This window comes from Canis lupus, chromosome 3 (assembly GCF_003254725.2).
Source record: "Canis lupus dingo isolate Sandy chromosome 3, ASM325472v2, whole genome shotgun sequence".
Classification (NCBI taxonomy): domain Eukaryota; kingdom Metazoa; phylum Chordata; class Mammalia; order Carnivora; family Canidae; genus Canis; species Canis lupus.
Genome location: NC_064245.1, coordinates 37525793 through 37548792, shown reverse-complemented (window position 1 = coordinate 37548792; position 23000 = coordinate 37525793). Strand labels below are relative to the sequence as shown.

The following is a 23000-nucleotide window of genomic DNA, read 5'->3' as shown; positions in this document are numbered from 1 at the left end:
AATCTCTACACCCAATGTGGGGCTTGAACTGATGATTCTGAGATCAAGAGTTCTATGCTCTTCTGACTGAGCCAACCACATGCCCCAGGCAAAGGATTTGAATGGACATTTCTCCAAAGAGGATATACAAATCGCCGATGAGCATATGAAAAAATGCTCAACATCACTAATCATCAGGGAAATTCAAATAAAAACCATGAGATACCATCTCACACCTGTTAGGATGGCCACTACCAAAAAAAAACAAAAACAAAAAAACAAAAAACCCAGAAAATAACAAATGTTGGAAAGGATGTGGAGAAATTAGAACCCTTGTGCCCTTTTGATGGGAATGTAAAATGGTGTAGCCACTGCTGGAAATGGTATGGTGTTTCCTCCAAAAATTACAAAAAGGATTACCGTACAATCCAGTAACCTCAGGCAGCCCAGTGGCGCAGCGGTTTAACGCCGCCTGCAGCCCAGGGCATGATCCTGGAGGCCCTGGATCGAGTCCCACGTCAGGCTCTCTGTATGATGCCTGCTTCTCCCTCTGCCTGTGTCTCTGCCTCTCTCTCTCTGTCTCTATGAATAAATAAATAAAATCTTTAAAAAAAATTTTAAAAAATCCAGTAACCTCACTTCTGGATATATATTAAAAATAATTGAAAATAGGATCTCAAAGAGGTATTTGCACATCCACATTTACTGCAGTATATTATTCACAACGGCCAAGATTTGGAAGCAACCCAAGTGTCCACTGACTGATACGTGGATGAAGAAAATATGGTATAAATACACAGGGAATATTGTTTCAATGAAAAAAAGCAAATCCTATCATATGCTACAACTTGGATGAAACTTGAAGACACTGTGCTAAGTGAAATAAGCCAGTTGCCAAAAGACAAATACTGTATTATTTCATTTACATGAGGCATCTAAAGGAATCAAACTGTTAGAAAGTAGAATGCTGGGGCTCCTGGGTGGCTCAGTTGGTTAAGGGTCTGCTTTCAGCTCAGGTAACGATCCTGAGGTCCTGGGATCGAGCCCCACGTGGGGAGTCTGCTTCTTCTTCTTCCTCTGTCACTTTCCTTGCTTGTGCTCTTGCTCTCTCTCTGCCAAATAAAATAAAAAATAAAATAGAATCTTAAAAAAAAAAAAGAAAGTAGAATGCTGATTTCTAGGGACTGGGAAGAGGTGGGAAAGGGGAGCTGTTCAATTGGTATAGAATTTCCATTTTGCCAGGTGAAAAAGCTCAAGTGATCTATTGCGCAAGAATATGCACATAGTTAACACCATTGTACTATATGCTTAAAAATGGTTAAGATGGTGGGCGCCTGGGTGGCTCAGTCAGTTAAGCATCCGCCTTCAGCTCAGGTTATGATCTCAGGATCCTGGAATTGAGCTCCATGTTGGGCTCCCCACTTAGTGGGGAGTCTGCTTGTCCCTCTGCCTACCCCCGCCCTCCTTCTCTCTCAAATAAATAAATAAATAAATAAATAAATAAATAAATAAATAAATAAAATCTTTAAGAAAAATGGCTTAAGACGGTAAATTTTCTGTTATGTGTTTTTTACTACAGTAAAAAATCAAGTCCCTTGATACTTGTACAATGTATAGGGATGAGTGTAAATTAAAAAAAAAAAAAACTGTTAAGAGCAATCCCCCTGAGTCCCCTCCCTCTTTAGGAGCTTTGTACTATTACTCAATAAACTTTGCTTTACTATCACTCAAAAAAAAAAAATGTTAAGAGAGCTAATTATTTGGAGGAATTAACCAAGTTTGTGGAGGAAGACTGAGTATTTCAAAGACTAAATCTCCATAAATTGATTTACTGATTTAATGTAATCTTAATCAGAATCCTAAAATTTTTGTTGTTGTTGTTGGAACTTGAGAAGCTCGTTCTAAATTTATATAGAAATGACACGAACCAAAAATAGCCAAAATATCCTTGAAGAAGTATTAGAAGAAAGTGGGAAGATTGAATCTACAACTTCAAACTTATTATAAAACTCTAATAATTCTGATAATATGTTATTGGCAAGACTGGCTATATAATTTGCAGGACCCATTGCAAAATAAATATGCAGGATCTCTTGTTAAAAAATTATTAAGAATTTCAAGACAGCAAATAGGAGAATTTAAAATCAAGTGCAGACCACTTCTGAACATGGGTCCCTGTGTGGCTGCATAGGTTGCAAACCCACAAATTTAGTACTGGTTATTGCCTCAAAAATATAAAAGAAACCAATAGATTAGAACAGGGAGCCCAGAAACAGGCCCAGGCATATAAACTCATTTGACTTATGACCAAAGGTGGCACTGCAGAGCAGTGTAGACACTTATCCAAGTGGAAAAAAGTGTAAACTTAAAAAAGATGAAAAATCCTTTAGAAGAGAGGAACCTGACACCTGCTATAACATGGATGAACCTGGAGAACATTACGCTGAGTAAAATAAGCCAGTCACAAAAAGACAGATATTGTATGGTTCCACTTACATGAGTCACCTAGAATAGTCAAACTCATAGAGATGGGAGGTAGAATGGGAGTTACCAGGGGGCTGGAGGTGGAGGGAGGATGGGAGTGGGGGGGAATGGGAAATTAGTTATTATTATTCAATGGGTAAAGAGTTCCATTTGGGAAGATGAAAAAGCTCTGGAAGTGGATAAACATGTAGGTTGTTGAACAATGTGAATGAACCTAATGCCACTGAATTGTGCATTTAAAAATGACGTTAATGGTAAATTTTATGATATGTATATCTTAACACAAGTTTTAAAAAGGTGAAAAGCAAACAATATAGCACAGAAGAAAGTACAGAAGAATAGCTTCATTATCTTGGCTTAGAGAAAGTTCTCTTAAACAAGATCCAAAAAGCACTAACAGTAACAGAAATGTTGGATTATTTTGATTTATTAGAATTAAGAAGCTTTTCTTCATCAAATGATATCATCAAGAGAGTAAAACATTAAGTCAGAGAGTGAAAGAAGATATTTGCAACATTCGTAACTGGCAAAAGTCTCATACCCAGAATATATAAAGGACACCTAAAAATCAGTAAGAAAAGAGAGAACAGCGAGTGAAATGAAAAATGGGCAAAATGTTTGAACAGGCACTTCAAAAGCAAGGATATCCAAATAGTAAACATATAAGTGTTCCTTCACCATGCAAATTAAAATCACAGTGAGCTAGCTCCATATACCAGTAAGACTGATCATACCATGTGTTGGTAAGTATGTGAAGTCCCAGCAACTCATAACACTGCTGAAGGTATAATCACTTTGGAGAAATGGTGTGTCAGAGTCTCTGAAAGTTGAAGATTTGCACACCCATGAGCCTGGAATTCCACTAGGGGCTACATACCTACAAGTATGTGTGTGTATTGCAGCCAAATGCATATACAAATATGTTGCTAGCAATATTTGATCATAGTGCCTGCTATGGGCTCACTGTTTTTGTCTCCCAAATCCTTATGTTAAAACCCTAATCCCCAATGTGATGCTATTTGGAGATAAGGCTTTTGGGAGGTGATTAGGTCATGAGGGTGGAGCCTACGTGTGGGATTAGTGCTCTTACACAAAATGAGGGGAGAGCTTGCTTTTCCTCCCTCTCCTCCCTCTGCCAGGTGAGATCACAGGGTAAAAGACAGACACTCCTCTACAAATCAGGATGATGGCTCTCACTAGAACCCCACTGCAGGCACTCTGGTCCCAGACATCCCACCTCCAAAACTGTCCAAATAAATATTTGTTTTTTGAGCCACCTCGTCTATGGTTTGTTTTTTAAATTTTATTTTATTTATTCATGAGAGACACACACAGAAAGGCAGAGACATAGGCAGAGGGAGAAGTAGGCTCCCTGCAGGGAGCCCGATGAGGGACTAGATTTCAGGACCCTGAGGATCATGCCCCGAGCTGAAGGCAGAGGCTCAACCACTAAGCCAACCCATGCATCCCTATAGTTTTTTTGTTATAGCAGCCTGAACTGAGATAGTCCCCAAATGGGAACAATGGAAATGTCTACCCATAGTGTAATGGACTAAAAAAAAGTGTATACTCACACAACAGATTTTATACAGCAGAAACAAAATGAACTACAGATGCATGCAGCAACATGGTTAGATCTTTAAAAGCATGTGATATTGAGAAAAAGAAGTTAGCTCTATCTAACATCATATATACCCTGCATGAATCCACCGATACACATTTCACAGACATGAAGATCTCACGCTTATAAGAGTTCCTGCATTTGCAGCAAACTATGATGCAGGTTCAGGTATAAATCTTCCTGGGAATGCCAGGTAGTGGAGATCCTAGGAAGAGGCCTAGGAAGGATTGGGATGCATTAGATCTGAGTGGTAGCTACAAAGGGATTTGCTTTGCGATAACTTGCTAAGTTGAATATTTATACTCTAAACATTTTCTGGATTGTATTTCACAATCAGTAGGAAAAATAGAAAAGAGGAGAGAGATTAGGACAAGCATGAAAGCCTTTTCATGTACTTTTGCTGAAAAAGGAATTATCCTGGAGGAGGAATTGGAATGGGACTGTTTCCCCCCTGGTTCTTTTGTGTATTTAATAACCTTGTCCCCACCCTTTGTCCTCATGCTCTTCCCAGGAGCTCCTGCTCTGACCAGGAGGACCCTCTTGACCACTGCTCATGGTTGCTTCCCAGGCAGCAGTGCCCTCTGATCTACACAAAAGGCCTGGACCAGACTCGGTTCTTTTCTTTAGGGGATGTGTTTTCCTGCTTCTTTGTATGCAAGGTCATTTTAAAGATTTTATTTATTTATTTGAGGGATGGGTGGTGCGGGGTACAGAGGGAGAGGGACAGGCAGGCTCTCTGCTGAGCAGGGAGCTCGATACGGGGCTCAACCCCAGGACCCTGAGGTCATGACCCAAGCAGAAGGCAGATGCTTAACCACCTGAGTCCCCAGGCGCCACTGTATGCAGGGTCAGTTTAATTGGCTGCCAGGTATTGTGACTTTTACCGTGTCGATGCTTGATATATTTTTTTTTTATTCTTGCAAATATTCTTAAGCTCATTTTTGTGATGCAATTAGGTTACTTGGAAGTCCTTTGGCCTTTTTGCGTCTTGCTTTTATGATGTGTCAGGTGGGTTTGGCGCTGTGCTCAGTCTAGGCAAATCTCTGAGTGTTCTAGCCAGTGTCTGGTGGATCCTGGGTGGTGGGGGCCCAGGGTGGGCAGCAGGCACAGCTGCCTTCCCCCCTTAGGGTGGGCTTCCTAGGCTGAACTCTGGAGCGGATCTCCTGCAGATTGCCAGGGCTCTGTCTCGGCAGTAGTCTCTTCTCTGGTCCTCTGTCCTTGGTCTCCCTGGACTTCCAGTCCCATCTCCTGAATGAAGGGAGTCCTCTCTATTCTGCTCTGCACCCCTAATGCTCTCAGGCAGTGAGTGGCCTATGGTCGGGCTGACCTCCTCTGTTTTCCACCTCCCGAGACCACCGTCCTTCCTTGCCAGAAGCTGTCACTCATCTGGCTTGTCTGGTCGTGTTATAACTTTAAGAAGAAGGGTAAATCTGGCCTCACTACCCCACCCTGGGTGGGAGGGGAAGGCCCAGAGGGTTGCTTTAAAAATGGGAGTAATGACAACATGTCCCCAGATGGGGTGATGTGGTAGAAACAAAGAGCTGAGGATGCAGAGGAGGGAGAGTCGGGGAGGAGGTCCCTGGGTGGAGAGTGGGGGGAATGGGTGCCCCAGTGGAGCTAGGCTGAACCCTGTGGTGGGACCTCCCACTCTTGGGACAGGAGAGAAGGCTCTGGGCACAGGGCAGGCAGATGGAGCTCTCAGGGAGGAGGAGGCCGGAAGAGAGAGGAGATGGCCAGGGCAGAGGAGAGCTGGTTGGACCAGGGGAACCTATGTTGATGCCCAGCAGCACAGAGGCCCAGAGGCCCATGTGATAGGGAGCACAGTTCTAACGCCACTCTGGGATTCAGGCCCCAGGCTGCCTGCCGCATGGGGCCCAAGGCAGGGGACCAGGTCCTGCACACATGATCACCAGGGAATTACAGTTCCCTGGCCTCACCCTATTGAGATTCACCTTCAGAACACTTCTGTCAAAAGCACCAGTTTTCTCAGGGCCGATGCTGGGCGAATGTGTCTGGGGCCTGCCCTGCTGGTGTGCTTGGGCCTGGTACCCCCAGAGCCTCCCTGTTTAACTGGCCTGAGAACAACCCATTTGTTTGGGAAAAGCCAGAAAACCTCAGCCAGTATCTGTGTCCTGAAATTCTCACAAACAATGTGTCCGGACTGAGGAACAGGAGCCTCTGCTGGGAAAGTCGAAGTGACCTCAGCAACCATGCTGTCAGCATCCACAGACCATTCACGGAAACAGTTTGAATGGAGCCACTTCTCTCCCCTTTTCTGGGCCCTTCATTAGAAGGCTGTCTTGCAGAAGCCAGAGGATAGTACCCCCAGGGCGTCCGGCCTCCCTGCTGCTGCTGGTAGCTTGGCTTCTGGTGACTGGATGCTTCCATGACCTGGGGAAGGGCCCAGCCTGTGTCCCAGCCTTTCCTCCCCTGGGACCCATGTGTCCAGGCCACCTCTCTCTCTAGACCACAAAGGGGCCCACTCACCCCTCATCAGGCCAGGCTGACCCCAGGTCCTCTCAAGATTTCCCTCGGCCTGAGCACAGCACGGGGCTGTGGAATGCCCACCTTTTCTTCTCCTCCCCTGGTGCAGCCTGCGAGCTCCAAAGGCAGGGCCTCTGAAAGCCCCGGTGAATGTCAGCTCAGGCACACACGCACTGGGCACTCAGCCTGTAAGTTCTTCCTGAGCCCTTGGTCTGGTGGCGCCCCTGTCCCTGTGTGGTTGGAGGAGGGCCAAATCCCTCTGACTCCCGGGTTCCGAGCAGCAGACCCTGGCCAGTCCTGGCAGCCTCGCCATGGCCACCCCTGTGCTCTTTGTCCCTTGCACAGGGCTGCTTTCTGCCACGCTCTGGCTCTGAGGTGATGTCCACCATGCAGGGTCCCCTGACCCCAGATCACCCAGAGACATAGCAGATTTCTTTTTTGAGCACCTGCTGTATACTGGAAAGGTTCTGTAGGACAACTGACTAGTCCTACTCTGGAGAGATTACCATCTGCGGGGTGTGAGAAGCATGTTACCATCACGACGGTTGGTACACACAGCGTCCAGGATGCTGACAGGGCCAGTGGTACTGTGTGCCAGGCTCACACTTCATAGCCATGATCTCGTCTCAGCTGGCAACTCTGATTATCCCCATTCTCCAGATGGGGGAAGGAGGCACAGAGATTTAGTGACTTGCTCAGGCTCACATGGCTGGACCTGTAGCTGCTGACATAGTACAATGCCAGATCGGGACGCCTGGGTGGCTCAGTGGTGGAGCACCTTCCTTCAGGGTGTGATCCTGGGGTCCTGGAATCGAGTCTTGCATCAGGCTCTTCACAGAGAGCCTGCTTCTCCCTCTGCCTGTGTCTCTGTGTCTCTCATGAATAAATAAATAAAATCTTTAAAAATGAAATAAAATGCCAGATTAGTGACAGCAACAGAAAGGTTAAGAAGGCGCATAGAGGAGGTGGTGTTGAGCTGGGGATGAGCAGGACTTGCAAGGAGGACAGGAAGGCAGGAGAGACAACAAAATGCACAGACCAAGGGACCTACAGATCGGAGAGCTCACCGCTCTGAGCCTGGACCTGGGGCTGGAGGGCTGGAGAGCAGCGGATGCCGCTGGCTGGGGAAGGATTGGGTCCTGTGGGTAGGCCATCAAGGGTCACGACAGCATGGAAGGGACTTCTGAATCAGGGAGTGACATGCCCAGAGCTACCCTGGTTCCACAGGGCTGGCTCTGCGGGGGCCTGAAGCTGGTTCTAACCAGAAATCAAAACCAGGCTTGCTGGTGAGTCAGTAGCCGGGAACACACACAGCAGCAGGCTGCTCCCCCAGCCCTGCAGACTGGGCAGCCGCCCACGCCTCCCTGAGCGGGGACCACAGCCGGGGACCAGGGTAGCAGCCTCGCTCACTGGGCTGCCCGCTTCCAACCCAAATGCCATCAAGCAGCCGTGGGCGGCTGCCTTCCTGCGGGGTCCGCCCTCCCTGCTGTGTCTCCACAGTAGATGCTCTGGTCCCGTGGGGGGTCAGGGAGGGGGCACTGGCCAAAGCTACGTCTGAACTCTTGTTCAAAACCACAGTCAGGGCGGGCTTGTCGGAAAATATGCCTTTCCTTGAGACAGCGAGGCCCTGCCTCTTTGAATCAGCCTGGCCACTTCCTTCCTGTGTGTATCTTACGCACCCGAGGGCCAGGGTGGGTTCAGGGTGTGTGTTGTCACTTCTTTCAAGTTTTAAGTTCACATTTTGTTTCTTTGTGAGTCGTAGGCTGGAGGGTGGGGTTGGCTTTAAGGGGCCTTTGTCACTGGAAAGGACACTGGGGACGCCTTGGGCTTTCTCTGAAAGTTGAAACCCTCTGGCTGTGATGTGACAAGGAAGAAAAGGCTCCTTGGGGCACCGCCCCCTTCACTGTGGTAGTGAGCTTAGTCTCAAAAGGGCCTCAAGAGGCACAGAGGACCTCAGAGGTTAGGGGATGAGGGACCAGGGGAGCTGAGGTACTTGCCAAGGTTTCCCGCTTCCAAGTCCAAGCTCTCCCCTGGACATCACAGGCAGTGGTCAGCCGCCTGATGCCTGTGGCAGGTGGGGGCACGGTCTCCAGCCCCAGACCTTCAGAGCCCGCCCTAAATACATCTCTCGTGCATTTCCTGAGGAGTCAGGGGAACTTGGGCTTGCTAGGTTTTCTTTCTTTTTTAGGTAGACAGAATGCAGGACTTGCTCAGACTTCTTGGGCTGTGACTCACAGCCGATGGTACAACTTACATGGCAACTCCATACGCACATGTAGATGCACGTTTACACATGTATGTATATATGCAAGTACATGTATGTGCACATGCGTATCTATAATGGATACAATTTTCATAAAAACACTGATCCTATGTATGACACACTCACCTCACATATGCTACCCTCACAGTTTCCTATGTGTGCATACATGTATAGATGCAACTTTTACAACTCTCATTCTACGCCAAGCGTGGCACACTCTGCATGGAACACGCTCTCATTTTCAACTGATCGTGCCCCCCCCCCCCCCCGCCACTAAGCTTATGTCCACACATTAGTGGGTCTGATGTTTGGCAGACACTGGAAATAAAGGAGTTGTGTGTCAGGGTTGGGGGCCCCCATAGTCCTGGCACTCGGTCGGAGCTCAGCTGATTGTGTTTATCAGACACCTTTTGCGGTAGGCAGCACAGAGCTTGGAGGTGCTTGTATCTAATTCTCTTGGGAACTTCAGGCCTGGGGGGACTCTCCCAGCCCCCTGGCCAGGCCATTGTGGGGTTGCAGCGGGGCGAGACAGTGTCAGTTCACCCAGGCACCTGCCAGGCTCTGGAGGTTCCGTTCAGGGAGACCTGGTAGAGGGCTGCTGCCACTCCCTATGGCTATGCGGTCCCTCTATTTCACTTCAGGTGACAGTGTTACTGGTCTGGGAAAGAACCGGAGGAGTCCCTTTTAATAGCCACTACCCTGCAGGCACTTTGGGCAGAGATGGAGCTGAATATCTGGACTCCACCCTCCCTGAGCTCAGCCTGCCCAGGTGGTGGGGACCTTAGCTTCAAGCCTGCCATACGCCAGGGCTTCTGATGGGTTATGTAACCATGTGGGGGGTGGGGGGGACATAGTGCAGGCTGCTGGCCCAGTTAGGCCAGCTCTGTGGGTCACCAGCCCTGGTTCCCAGGGCCATCTGTGGTATACTGGTTTTCCCCTGAGCCCTTTCATGCATTGTGGGCAAGGCAAGAGGAGGTGAATGTTTGTCATCTTTCCATGGAAAGACAGTCACAGGACCAGGTTAGAGACATACCCCAGCAGTTTAATACCACCAGGGCTGCTGTGAGGTTCCACACATCATTGCCCAGAGTGAATGCCTGGCAGGGGAACGAATCTTGGAGTGCTGGTCCAAGGGGCCTGGAGGGTGACCAGGGTGGGGAATATGGGTGGGGTAGCTTAGGTGCCTCTTCTCTCTCTTGCTTCACTCTCTTGGGGTTTGCTCTGGGTGCCCCTGCAGCCCTCTCGGAGGGGGGTGCTGCTGGCCTAAAGGATGCTTCAAAGTCCTAGTGTCTGTGGGATGCAGGCAGGCAGAGATACGTCCCAGGAAACAGCCAGCAAGAGGCAAGCTCTGGGATTCCCCCATTCACCTTAGCCTCTCTCCCTGCAGATTTAGTAAATAAAAATACAAGATGCCCAGTTATATCTGAATTTTAAAGGAACAATGAACAAAGTTTTAGTATAGCATATCTCCAGTGTCCCCTGGGTGTCCTGACTTTTATCTGGCAATACTACCGTCTAGACCTTGGGCTCTGTGGTTGGGCCTTTCCATCTGAAGTCTGCAGGGGCTGGGGGCTGAGGCTGTAGGCCCGGGACAGCCAGGATAGGCCACCAGGCAGCAGAGCCCAGGTGCAGAGATCAGACATGAGAAGACCAAGCCAGTGGAGTGAGAGCCTGCAGGCCTTCAAAGGAGCCTGAAGGGTTAAGCTCTGTGAGCAGCAGAGAGCCCATAAGCCCTCATGTTGGTATGTCATGATTTCCTGTGGCCTTCTAGGAAATACCCTCTACCCGTGCTTGCTGCAGAAGGTCTTTGTTTCCCCAAACCCTCTTCCCCACTAGCATCCTGATCCTGCAATAGGGCATTGGTCACCAGGTGCTCTCTGCGGGAGGGAAGGGGCCGGGAGCAGAAGACTTTCAGCAGCTGATCCCTGTGCACTCTGTACCAGAGGGGATGGGGCTCTCTAGTTGTCTTGGGGGGCACCTTATTTTGTCACATCCTGACCTCTAGAACCTCAGGACAGGAGAATGATGGAAAAGGGAAGATTGGGTGTAGGAGGGAAATCCCAGGGATAGGCACAACACTGATAGAAAGGTCTGTCTTTCCTGCTCCCACACTGGGGCCAGGTAACCTGCTTTTTTTCACTAACAAGTTGACCTTAGAAAAAAGGAGAGCCCCTCAAATCCTAGCCTCAGCAGAAGGAGGGACTCTAGTGGTGCTGCCCAGTTTAAAGGAATTCTGTGTTGGGGTCTGCAGCCAAAGGCCCTTTAGTGATTGTATTATTCAGGATTTTTTTCATTTGCAATTGCTTGAAGGTACAGTCCAAATTAGTGGCAACAGAAAAAGGAAATATATTGGCTTTGTTACTGGGTGGTTAGCTTCAGGTATAGTTGGATCCAAGAGCTCAAATTGTATCCATAGTCTATTCGATTTTAATCTCCCTGTGTATGTGTGTGTGTGTGTGTGTGTGTGTGTCTGTCTGTCTCTCTTTCTCTCACTCTCCATAGCTGACAATCGATCGAGAGCTTCAAGTGTAGACCAGCTAGAGCTTTCAGAGTAGAGAGCTCAAGACAAAGTCCTTGAGGCCGCTCTGACTTCCCCCTGGGTTAGGTGCCCAGCCCTGGATTGATCCCGTGGCTGGGGAGGCAGAGCTCTGGCCAGTCCGGGGTCACGAGCCCACTCCTAGGAGGGTAGGAGGTCCATATACTAATGGGGAAGGGGAGGTCTCAAGGGCAGCTGTGAACCCCTGCAGGTTCACTCTCATGCAAAATCCTTTGCTTACCACCTAGTGCATGTGTTTCTAACAGGAACCTCAACAGGGAGGGGGGCGGTTTGTCTGAGGGTGGATTCAGCTAGTCTTTTACACAAAACTGTGTTAATACGACTTCCAAGGCAATCACAAGACTACAATTATTCAAGCGACAGCTGATTTGGGCATAGCCTTGGGTACCAAGCTAGCTACCTACCGAAACAGAGTGTAGGCAGAGCTGGCCCTTGGAGCTCGGGCCCTCTGATACTGGAGACACTGGTAAGGCTGCCCCATGTGATTCTCTCCTCCGAGGCGTGTGGGAGATGACACCTCTGGTCCCTCCCAGTCAGTGGGGTCATGTGACTGGGTCTGACAGTGCATTGTGAGCAGAAGGGTCATCTGTTATATTCAGGGGGAAGCATTTTCTGGCCAGTCTGATTCTCTGGGCCCCTGTTCCCTACTGTGATGACCAGTTGGGAGGTCTAGGTGGATACAGAGCCACAGAAGGAGAGCAGCTTGGATCCCCAACTAACACCTGGACGATTGATGGGTTTTCAGAGCGTTTCTCAGATCTGAACTGTACTGTGTGTGAGGGAGAAATAAACCTTCGCCATGCTCAGACTTGAAAATTTGGGGCAGGGATCCCTGGGTGGCGCAGCGGTTTGGCGCCTGCCTTTGGCCCAGGGCGCGATCCTGGAGACCCGGGATCGAATCCCACGTCGGGCTCCCGGTGCATGGAGCCTGCTTCTCCCTCTGCCTGTGTCTCTGCCTCTCTCTCTCTCTCTGTGTGACTATCATAAATAAAAATTAAAAAAAAAAATTTGGGGCAGTCTGTTGCTGCAGCATACGGTGCCTTCTCTGGACAAATACACCTTGGTATATTTTCTTGGCAATTTTCAGGCCTTGCTTTCCAGCGCGATGCCCCCCCCCCCCCCCCCCCCCCCCATCTATTGGTCCTTAGTCTCTTGGGATCTACAACCCTGCCTTCCTTCTCTATCAAATATTCCTGGGCTAGCTGACAGAGGCCCTAACTGGAGTTAATGGCTTATGTGGGTTAATGTTGCCCACCATTCTCTTTTCCTTAAATTATAACCTAATTGAGCCTACTCCCGGGGCCAGGGCCTTCTCCCCGGAGCCCGCGTGCGGCCGTGCGGATCCCCCTCACACCCCGGCCCGGGACCTCTCCCAGTGTGCCCCCCCCCCCCGCCGCCCCGCCGGGCTGCACCGGCTGCCTCCCCCGCTCCCCCCGCACTGGGGGCCCTGAGGGCAGGTGGGGCCGCGCAGCTCAGCTCGGGGCCTGGGGCCTGCGACCTGCTTCCGCAGAACCTCGACGCCGTCCCGCGGGCAGAGTCCCGCCCCACCCGGTCGGGAAGCGCCGAGGGCCCAGGACGCCCTGAACCGCGCGCACACGCGGTGCCCCTCCGGCCGGCGGGCGACCCGGGGGCCTTTCACCATCTGGGGAAGGGGGAACCGCCCCGCGGAGCGAGCGGAAAGCGCGAGTCCGAGAGCCGCGCGGCCGCCAGGTCCCGGGACCTGACCCCGAGGGCGGCGCCTGCGGCTGCCGGAGACGCCCTGGGCGCGCGGCGGGTCGTGCCCCTCCTCGCCCGCGCTTCCCGCCCCAGCTCCCGCATCGCGCAGGCCTTGGCTTTACCCAGAACCTATGTTTAAGCCTGGAGGCTGGCCAGAGACCCGTTTTGCAAAGAAAGGTCCTTAATTTTTTTTTTTAATTTTTATTTATTTATAATAGTCACACACACACACACACACACAGAGGCAGAAACACAGGCAGAGGGAGAAGCAGGCTCCATGCACCGGGAGCCCGACGTGGGATTCGATCCCGGGTCTCCAGGATCGCGCCCTGGGCCAAAGGCAGGCGCCAAACCGCTGCGCCACCCAGGGATCCCAGAAGGGATCTTAATTTTAAGAAGAGGTGTAGGAGTAGAAGAAAAAGCGAGGCACATCAGTGCAGGGACCACACTGACCACAGAAAACCCTTGGTGTCTTTTCAGTGCTCCAGGGCCAGGGCGGCTGATTCACAGGTAACACCACTGGCTGAATACTTGGATGTTGGTGACGAAGATGCCAACGCTGTCTGCTGCTTGAGCACCTACTGTGTGCCAGGCCCTTTGCCAACCACTTTACCTACATCCTCTGTCCTGACAGCAGCCACAGGGGTATAGTTATTATCCCAACAACACCTTAAAAAAAATTTCATTTATTTATTTATTCATAAGAGACACACACAGAGAGAGGCAGAGACACAGGCAGAGGGAGAAGCAGGCTCCATGCAGGGAGCCAGACACGGGACTGGATCCTGGAGTGCCAGGATCCCGTCCCTCAGCCAAAGGCAGACACTTAACTGCTGAGCCACCCAGGCATCCCCCAACAACATCTTTTTAAACTGAAGTATGAGGGATGTCAGTCTTAGGTCCTCGGGTAGCAGGAGATTTAGCTTTGCTTGTCTCCAATTTCGTCCTTCATAGACCTTCTCAGTCATGATGGCTGTAAGCAAGCCACCCCAAAACTTAGTGGCTTCACAAAACAACATTAATTTTGCTTATGAATGTGTATCCCCCTGGGGTCTCAACTGGGAGACCTGTTTTAAAGATCCCACCTGCCCAGAACCTTCTCTGCCCATGGCTACGTGGGCCTGGCTTTTGAGGCTCTTGCTGGCTGCCAGGGCCTCCACAGCCCTTTCTGTGTTGGATCATGCTGTGCCCTAACCCTGGAGGGGGCTGGGATCAGGAGCCTGAGATCCACAAAGAACATATGAGCAAATCCAAGTCACCCCAAATTACTCAGTGGTTACATTAGCTAGAGGGCAGACTTAGAAACTGGACAGATTGGTACCAGGGGCTTCTTCACAACATGCTTGCTTTGAAGGGCTCATGGCCTTGGTGTGAGGCCCTGGTCTACAGTGTTCTGATTTACATTCAATCTCAAACAATCCCAGCTGGCCTCCCAGAGGGGGAAGAAGAGGCAAGGCTCAGAGAAGCCCTGCTGGATGCCAACAGCTGGGAGGGGAACCCCAAGGTCCCAACACCCACCTGCCCGTGATGAGTCTCTCCATAGACTCGATTTATCTAGACTTGATTTTTTTTTGCTTCTAATTCATTTACTTTTGTTTGCATTTTTATGTGTGTGTGTTTAAAAACATAGTCCTCACATTTTATTTTCCTTTTTCTAATTTCTTATGTTGATGACTCATCTCGTTTATATTAATTCCTTCTTGCTTTGTAATGAAAGCAGGCTGTAGCTGTTCCTCTGTTTTGCTGGGTAGTGTTCTCATCATTCTTGTCTATGTAATTGCAGTTAGGATCTCTTCTGTTACTTCACATTCACTTAGGAGGGTATTTTTAAGTTTCAAGTGGTATGTAAATCATACCACTGTAAATCACAGTGCATTTAAAAAATTAAGCTGCAGTCATTAACTTGTACATTTATTGCATTGAGGTTTTAGACTCTCGATAAACTTTCTGCTTTTTAGTATTTATTGAGCTTTTCTCTGTGGTCCAATAAGTAATCAATGTTTATAAATATTTCTTGGATGCTGGGAAGGAAAGAGGTTTGTTTTTATATAAAATTTGATGTGGACATGGGTCACAGGCCATTAGCCTATGACCACAACATAATATGCATATTCGTCTTATGCCCAAATTATACTCAAATCATGAAGGTACACCTGCTCCCATGTCCCACCCACTGACAAGGGCAGGACCTCCACTGAACATGGCCCCATGTTTCCCCATGGGAGTGGAAAGAGTGCAGGGCACTTGCCTGGCCCTAAGCCACACTTTGTCATCTGAGCCCAGCAGAAGTCCTTTTGTGCTCCAGTCTGGACTCTGAGACTTTTTCCTCAAGGGATGGGTGGCCTCTGGCTGTCACTCCACGGCCCAGAAATGTACCAGATTTGATCAGGAAAATTTTATTATTTAGTTGCAGTCTTCACTTCTAACTTCAGGAGCTCAAACCCAGTCCCAGGAACCCAAGAAGGAGCATCTTCGGCCTTGCTGTCTCTTCTACCCCATCCACTCACCAGCTTCCCCAAAGGATTCCTGGTCCCCCAAATAGACTCCTCTACTTTAACAAAAGTTCACATAACAATTGCTATTGTGTGCATGAAGCACATGCCACACCTTGGCTTTAATTGTGTCTCTTAAAACAGCACGTGGCTCCATCTTGTTTTTTTTTTTTTTTTTTTTTTTTAATTAAACTAATAGTTTATGTCCCGTTACAGAGGTATTTGACCTATCTACATTTATCATTATAACTGATACCTTTAGTCTTACTTTCACTATTTTGTTTCATGCTTTCTGATTTTTATGTTTTCTTGCTCTTTCTTTTGCTTTCTGTGTTCATTACCTGGGTTTTGTTATCTTTGGTTGCTGTCTTTGGTGGTTACCTTCTCCTGTGTTTTGGAAAGTCTTCTCTGCTTTTTATTTTTCTCTCTGTAGGTAGGGTTCTTTTAGATTATTACCTATATCCATAAGGGTACATTTCGAAAAAATGTCTCGTCACCGATCTCTTATCCACTTACTTCTTGGCCCTTACTAGAGTAAACTGGTGTATACATCTAGATGGTTGGCATGGAACATTATTATGTTAAGTATTTTGGTCTCAAGAAGAATTTTTAGTATTCATATTCAATTCTGTAATTAGACTCATAGGGATGATTTAGGTTGACCTCGTCTTATAACTGGTTTATGTGCTTATTGTCAATCTTGACACCCTATTTTTCTCATGTTTTTAAAACATTAAATTGCTTTTTACCTTATTCAACTGGAGCTATACCTACAAGAATTTTTGGTGGTATGTTTTCTGAGAAAGCACTTCTGTTTTGCTTTTGCACATGAGATACAATGTAGTTAATCATATAATTTCTTATAGATTGAATGTTTGCAACCCTCCAAATCCATATGTTGAAACCTAACTTCCAGTGTAATGGTATTAGGAGATGGGGCTTTTGGGAGGTGATGAAGTGGAGCCCTCATTAGTAGGACTAGTGTCCTTACAAAAGAGACCCCAGAGTTCCCTCACTCCTGCCATGGTAGGACCCAATGAAAATATGGCCATCTGTGACCCAGAAAGCAACCCCTTAGCAGATACTGAATCTGACTTCTAGCCTCCAGAACTGTGAGAATAAAAGGTCGGTCTCTTGTTTAAGCCCTCCAGGCTATGGATTTTTTTTTTTTTTTTTACTTAGGTATAACTCTTTAATTTTTATTTTTTAAATTTAATTTTATCTAAATTCAATTTATTAACATATAGTGTGTTATTAGTTTCAGAGGTAGAGTTCAGTGATTTGTCAGTTGCATATAACACCAAGTGCTCATTACATCACGTGCCCTCCTTAACGCCCAAATGCACCAAGATATTCTTGGGCTATAAGTATTCCTTGAAAATTTTTAGAAATAACATTACTTTTTCTATGTTGTAAAGTCTGAAGCCCAAGGCATTTTAATTTTTTATATGGAGATTGTGTTATTTTTTGTTCCTGCCTAGATATATTGAAGGATCCTAGAGGTGGGAATGTAAAATATACAGCCACTCTGGAAAGCAGTTTGGCAGTTTTTATAAAACTATATGTGCTAGTGTCTTATCAATGTTATTGGTTGTTTTGACTAACCAGCTTTTTGTCTCATTGGTTTTTTTAATTGTTCCTTTATTTTAATTCATTGACCTTAAATACAGCAATTTTACTGATTATTGATACATCATTCACAGGCCCATACAATTCATACATTTATTTATTTTTATTTTTTAAAGATTTTATTTATTTATTAATGAGAGACACAGAGAGAGAGAGAGAGAGAGAGAGAGAGGCAGAGACACAGGCAGAGGGAGAAACAGGCTCCATGCAGGGAGCCTGATGTGGGACTTGATCCCAGGACCCTGGGATCATGCCCTGAGCCAAAGGCAGATGCTCAACAGCTGAGCCACCCAGGCATCCCCAATTCATACATTTAAAGTGTACAATTCAATGCTTTTAGTATATTCACTGAACTGTGTAACTATCAAATGTTCATAAAATTAACATTTTCATTTTATGAAAAATGAAACCCAAAAAAGAAATACTATACCAATGAGCAGTCACACCGTTCTTCCCATACCCCAGCTTAAAGAAAATGGCTAATCTTTTTAGATTTGCTTATTCTTGAATTTCATATAAATAGAATCATACAATATGAGGTCCTTTGTAACTGGTTTCTTCCACTTAGTATAATAATATAAAATTCGTTCATGTTGTATCCTGTATCAGTACTTGATTTTTGTTAGAAAATAATATTCCATTGTATGGACATACCACATTTATTTACATATTCTTTTTTTAAAATTTTATTTACATATTCTTCAATCAATGGACAGTTAGTTTTTTCCACTTTTTTTTTTTTTTTGCCTATTATGAATAACATTGTTATGAACATCAGTGTACAAGTTTTTGTGTGGACATATATTTTCATTTCTTGGGGATAGACGCAGGAGTAGAATTGTTGGGCCATAAGGGATCTCTGTTTAAGCGTTTTAAAACCTGCCAGATTATTTTCCAAAGTGGTGACATCATTTTACACTTCTGCCAGCAGCACATCTTTGCCAACACTTGATTTGGCTTTTTAATCCTAGCTCTCGTGAATGTGAAGTGGCATCTCATTGCAGATTTGATTTGTATTTCCCTGATGGTTAATGATGTTGAATATCTTTTCATGTGCTTATTGGCTATCTGCATATTTTCTTTGGTGAAATATCTATTCACGTTCTTTGCCCATTTTTAATGAGGATATCTGTCTTTTTGTTATTAAGCTGTCATGGTTTTTTATGTATTCTAACTATACATACCTTATCAGTATATGATTTGCAATTTCCCCCCTCCTATTCTGTGGATCGTATTCTGACTTTCTTGTTGGTGTTCTTTGAAACACAAAGTATTTAATTTTGGTGAAGTTTGATTTACCTGTTTTTTTCTCTTGTTGCTTTTGCTTTTGCTGTCATATCTACCCTACCCCATCGTACAGAAAATTTATTCCTACTTCCTTGTAAAGGTTTTATAGTCTTAGGTATTTGATTTAGTTCTGTGATTCATTTTGAGTTAAGTTTTGTGTATGATATGAAGAATGGGTCCCCCCTCATTCTTTTGCATGAAGATATATCTAGTTGTCCCAGCATTATTTGTAGAAAAGGCTGTTCTTTTCCCTTTGGAGTTGTCTTGGTACTACTGTCGCAATCTATCATAAATGTAAGGGTTTATTTCTGAATCTAGTTCTATTTCATTGATCTATATGCCTATCCTTTGATCAGTATCACACTGAATTACTGTAGTTTTAGGATCAGATTGTTAACTTCTGCAAAGAAGTCAGCTGAGATTTTGATAGAAGTTGTATTGAATCTATGGATTAATTTTGGGAATATTGCCATTTTAGCAATAGTGTTTTCTAATCCATGAACATAGGATGTTTTCCCATTTATTTAAATCATTTTCATTTCTTTTAACAATACTTTATAATTTTTGGAGTATAGGTTTTGTACTTCTTTTGATAAATTCATTGCTGAGTTTTTAATTCTTTCTGATTCTGTTGTAGATGGAATTGTTTTCTTAGTTTCATTTTCAGATTGTTTGTTGCTAATGTGTGGAAGAAATACAGTTGATTTTTGTGTATTGATCTTGTGCCTTGCAACCTTGCTGAACTCATAAGTTCTAATAGATTTATACTGGATCATTAGAATTGTCAATACACAAAATCATGTCATATGCAAATTGGATAATTTTACTTCTTTTCCAACCTCAATGCTTTTATTTTTTTGTTGCCTAATTTCCTAGCTAGAACCTCCAGTATAATGTCAAGTAGAAGTAGTGAAAGCAGACATCCTTGTATTGTTTTTGATCACAGGAGAAAAACATCAAGTCTTTCACCATTAAATATGATATTAGCTGTGGGGTTTTTGTAGACATCTTTAATTAGATCGAGGAAGATCTCTTCTATTTCTGGTTTGTTGAGTATTTTTAATCATGAAAGTGCATTGGATATTGTGAAATTTTTTTCTGTTTCTATTGAGATGATCACATGTTTTTTGTCCTTTATTCTATTGACATGGTATATTACATTAATTGATATTCAGATGTTAAAACACCTTTCATTCTTGGGATATATCTCCCTTTGTTACTATATTAGTTCTCCAGAGAAGCAGATAATAGGATGTCTGTATGTGCAATATAAATATAGACCTAGGTCTCTCTCTCTCTCTCTTACCTTTCAATCTATTTATCTATGTTTTTGATGTTACATTTTATATATTTTTTTACTTTGTATATCCCTTAACTAACTATTGTAGTTATTTTTACTACTTTTGTCTTTTAATCTTCATACTAGTTTTAAAAGTGATTAACCCTTTACTATATATTTATCTTTTATGGTGAGATTTTTATGTTCATGTTTTCTTGTTACTAATAAGTGCCTTTTCTTTTCAACTTAAATATGTCCCTTTAACATTTCTTGTAAGTTTTTGCTTGTTTGGAAAACCCTATTCCTCCTTTAATTTTGAATGATAGCCTTGCTCGGTAGAATATTCTTGGTTGGAAGAGCACTGCAAAGTTTCTTCTGAGGAATTTGCTAGTTGTATGGGTTGGGGGTGGTGGTCTCACAAGTAACAAGTTGCTTTTTTCTTGCTGCTTTTAAGGTTTTTTTTGCTTTTGATATTTTTATTATAATTGCGGTGGGTTGTTTTGTGTTTATCTTATTTGGAACTCATTGGGCTTTCTGGATCTTGGCGTCTGTTTCTTTCCCCAGGTCAGGGAAGTTTTTGGGCATTATTTCTTCAAAAAGTTTTCTGCCCCTTTTCCCTTTTCTTCTTTTCAGACTGTGAATGTTATGTGACTTACTTTGTCCTATCAGTCCTATAAGCATTCTTTGCTTAATTTTTTTCTTTTTCTCCTTCCTTTTCTTTTTCCATTCTTATTGGGTGAGTTCCTCTGTATTGCAACTTGCTGATCCATTTTTCTGCTTCATCTAGACTGTTATTGAACCCCTCTGCTTTTCAGTTCAATTATTGTATTGTTCAGCTCTGTAACTTCTGTTTGATACTTCTTATATTTTCTGTTTATTGAAGTTCTCACTGTGTTCATCTATTCTCCTTAGTTCAACAAGCATCTTTATAACCATTACGTTGAAATCTTATAAGATAAATTACTTATCTGCATTTCATTAAGGTTTTTCTCTGAGGTTTTATCTTGTTCTTTTGTTTGAAAGGTATTCTCCTGTTTCTTTATTTTGCTTAATTCTCTGTGTTGTTTTTTTACACCGTGGCTGAAACAACTACCTATCCTGGGCTTGAAGGAGTAGCCTTGTGTAGGAGATGAAACTTACTGTTTAACTTTGCCCTGGTTCTTAGTTGTCTCTTGAACTTCTGTGACTGTCTAATCAGCCTGACTTATTCTTAGTTTGTTAGGAATTACTAAGTTATTGAGGGTGTGCCAAGATCTGTGAGTGTTCCAGAAGGAGGGATCTCAGCACCTTGCTTTTGGCTGATTGAAAGCTAGACGTTCAGGCAGCAGCTTTTAAGACATGCAAATAAATACAATCCTTTGGGATGACAACTGTACACTCTGCTGGCTTCCAGACCAGGCAATCTCGAGGTGTTCTCTTGGCAAAAATTGGGATCCCAGATGAGTGTCTGTGTCCCTTGGCAGAAGGTAAATGTGATCTGACCTGTACTGAGGCTCTCTTTATCTCTCACAACAGTTTTTTTGTTTTGAAGTATAGCTTGCCTGATATTAAGCTAGCCATACCAATTTTCCTGAAGTTGCTCTTTATGTGATTTTTTTAAATCCATTTACTTTCTTTAAAAAAAAAAAAACATTTAAAAAAGATTTTATTTCTTTATTCATGAAAGACACACAGAGAGAGGCAGAAACTTAGGCAGAGGGAGAAGCAGGCTCCCTGCGGGGAGCCAGATAGGGAACTTGATCCCAGGATCCCAGAATCACAGCCTGAGCTGAAGGTAGATGCTCAACTGCTGAGCCACCCGGGCACCCCTATCTATTTACTTTCAATCTAGCTTTATCTTCGAATCTAAAAGGCTTGCTATTATTATTTGAATGCTTATTTGTTTAGTGAATGGTTGGATTATTTTTGTAGAATTTATTCCCCCCTATAGTGTTAAGCCTTTGATATTGCTCTAACAGAGTGGGGGACAGCCTTGGGTATGCCCAAAGTCACTATGTAATGACCATGGGTTTGGCAGCGCTCTCTCTGACTGTCTCTTTCTCTGACAACACCCAGTTATTATGTTCCACTAGATGCTGGCTAATTGCTATATTGTTCTCAAGAATTACTCTATAGACTAATCCAATCAAATTATGGCTCCTTTCAAAGAGTGGTTGTGGAGGGGGGTCAATGTTTATTTTCATACCAGACGGACTCCTCCTGGGGTTTCTTTCTCAAGTTCTCTGCTTTCCCCCCAGGCAAAGCAGAGTCTTAGCTATCGAGGTAGGATGGGGAATGATGTACTTTTCTTCAGGTGCTATCCACATTTTGGGACGTGGGCGCCTGGTAGATGGGTTTGGGCAGGGGCCTCTGTGTTTCTGTTTACCTTTCCTAGTACGGAATCACTGCCTTACAAGGGGGTGGGGGGAAGAGGTATTTGGTGTCCCTATATTCTCAGTGGTACCCTGTCTAAAGTGGAAAATTTACCCATAAGTGGTGGCTGTGCAGAAGGTCTCTCCCACCTCTCAGCCATAGTCACCTAAAACTTAGCTTAAGGCAGCTGGAGGTAGGATAAGAAGTGCTGACCTGTCCTTCCTGGGAAGATTCTGTAGGTCTCCAGCTGTGAGCCCCAGGGAGAAAAAGCAATGTGTTCTTGGCTGCACCCAACTGGAATGGAGATTCTGTCTTCCTGAGTTAAGAGGGAAAAGGGATGAAACAGGTTTTGATTCAAATACTACAAACTCCCACTGTCCTTAGTGAATTATAGTAGATTTTCTTGAATACTTGTTTTTTCACTTGCTGTATATCCTTGGGACCACTACCTGACACTAAATAGTTGTTTTTTATGCTTTTCAGCAGTTTCACTGAGGAGCAAGTCTACAGAACTCCTCATGTTGTCATGCTGGAAGTCCTTTACCTCTTCTAATATAAGATTTTCGTGCAATAAATTTCCCTCTCAACATTGCTTTAGCTACGTCTTGCTTCTTTACATATGCTGCTTGCTTGTTTTCTTTCTTTTCTTTCTTTCTTTTCTTTCTTTCTTTCTTTCTTTCTTTCTTTCTTTCTTTCTTTCTTTCTTTCTTTCTTTCTTTCTTTCTTAGTCAGGGCTCTCCAGAGAAACAAAACCAATAGGGTATCTATATACTATATCATCTAACTAAAGGTAGATCATGGGCAGATCATATATATCTCTGTATCTCGATATTCTCTATCATCTATATCATTTATCT

At 44.9% G+C, this 23000-nt stretch overlaps 1 long non-coding RNA gene across 1 annotated transcript in view; it reads right to left on the bottom strand.

Annotated features, from left to right (window-relative positions):
- Positions 1 to 694: 694 nt before the first annotated feature.
- The window catches only part of LOC112653548 (uncharacterized), a 33630-nt gene continuing 11324 nt past the window's right edge, over positions 695 to 23000 (bottom strand). The window contains exons 2-3 of the long non-coding RNA XR_003132266.3: positions 22357 to 22459; positions 695 to 1091 (exon numbers count right to left, since the gene is read on the bottom strand). This is a non-coding gene — a long non-coding RNA (uncharacterized LOC112653548). The remainder of the gene's footprint in view (positions 1092 to 22356; positions 22460 to 23000) is intronic.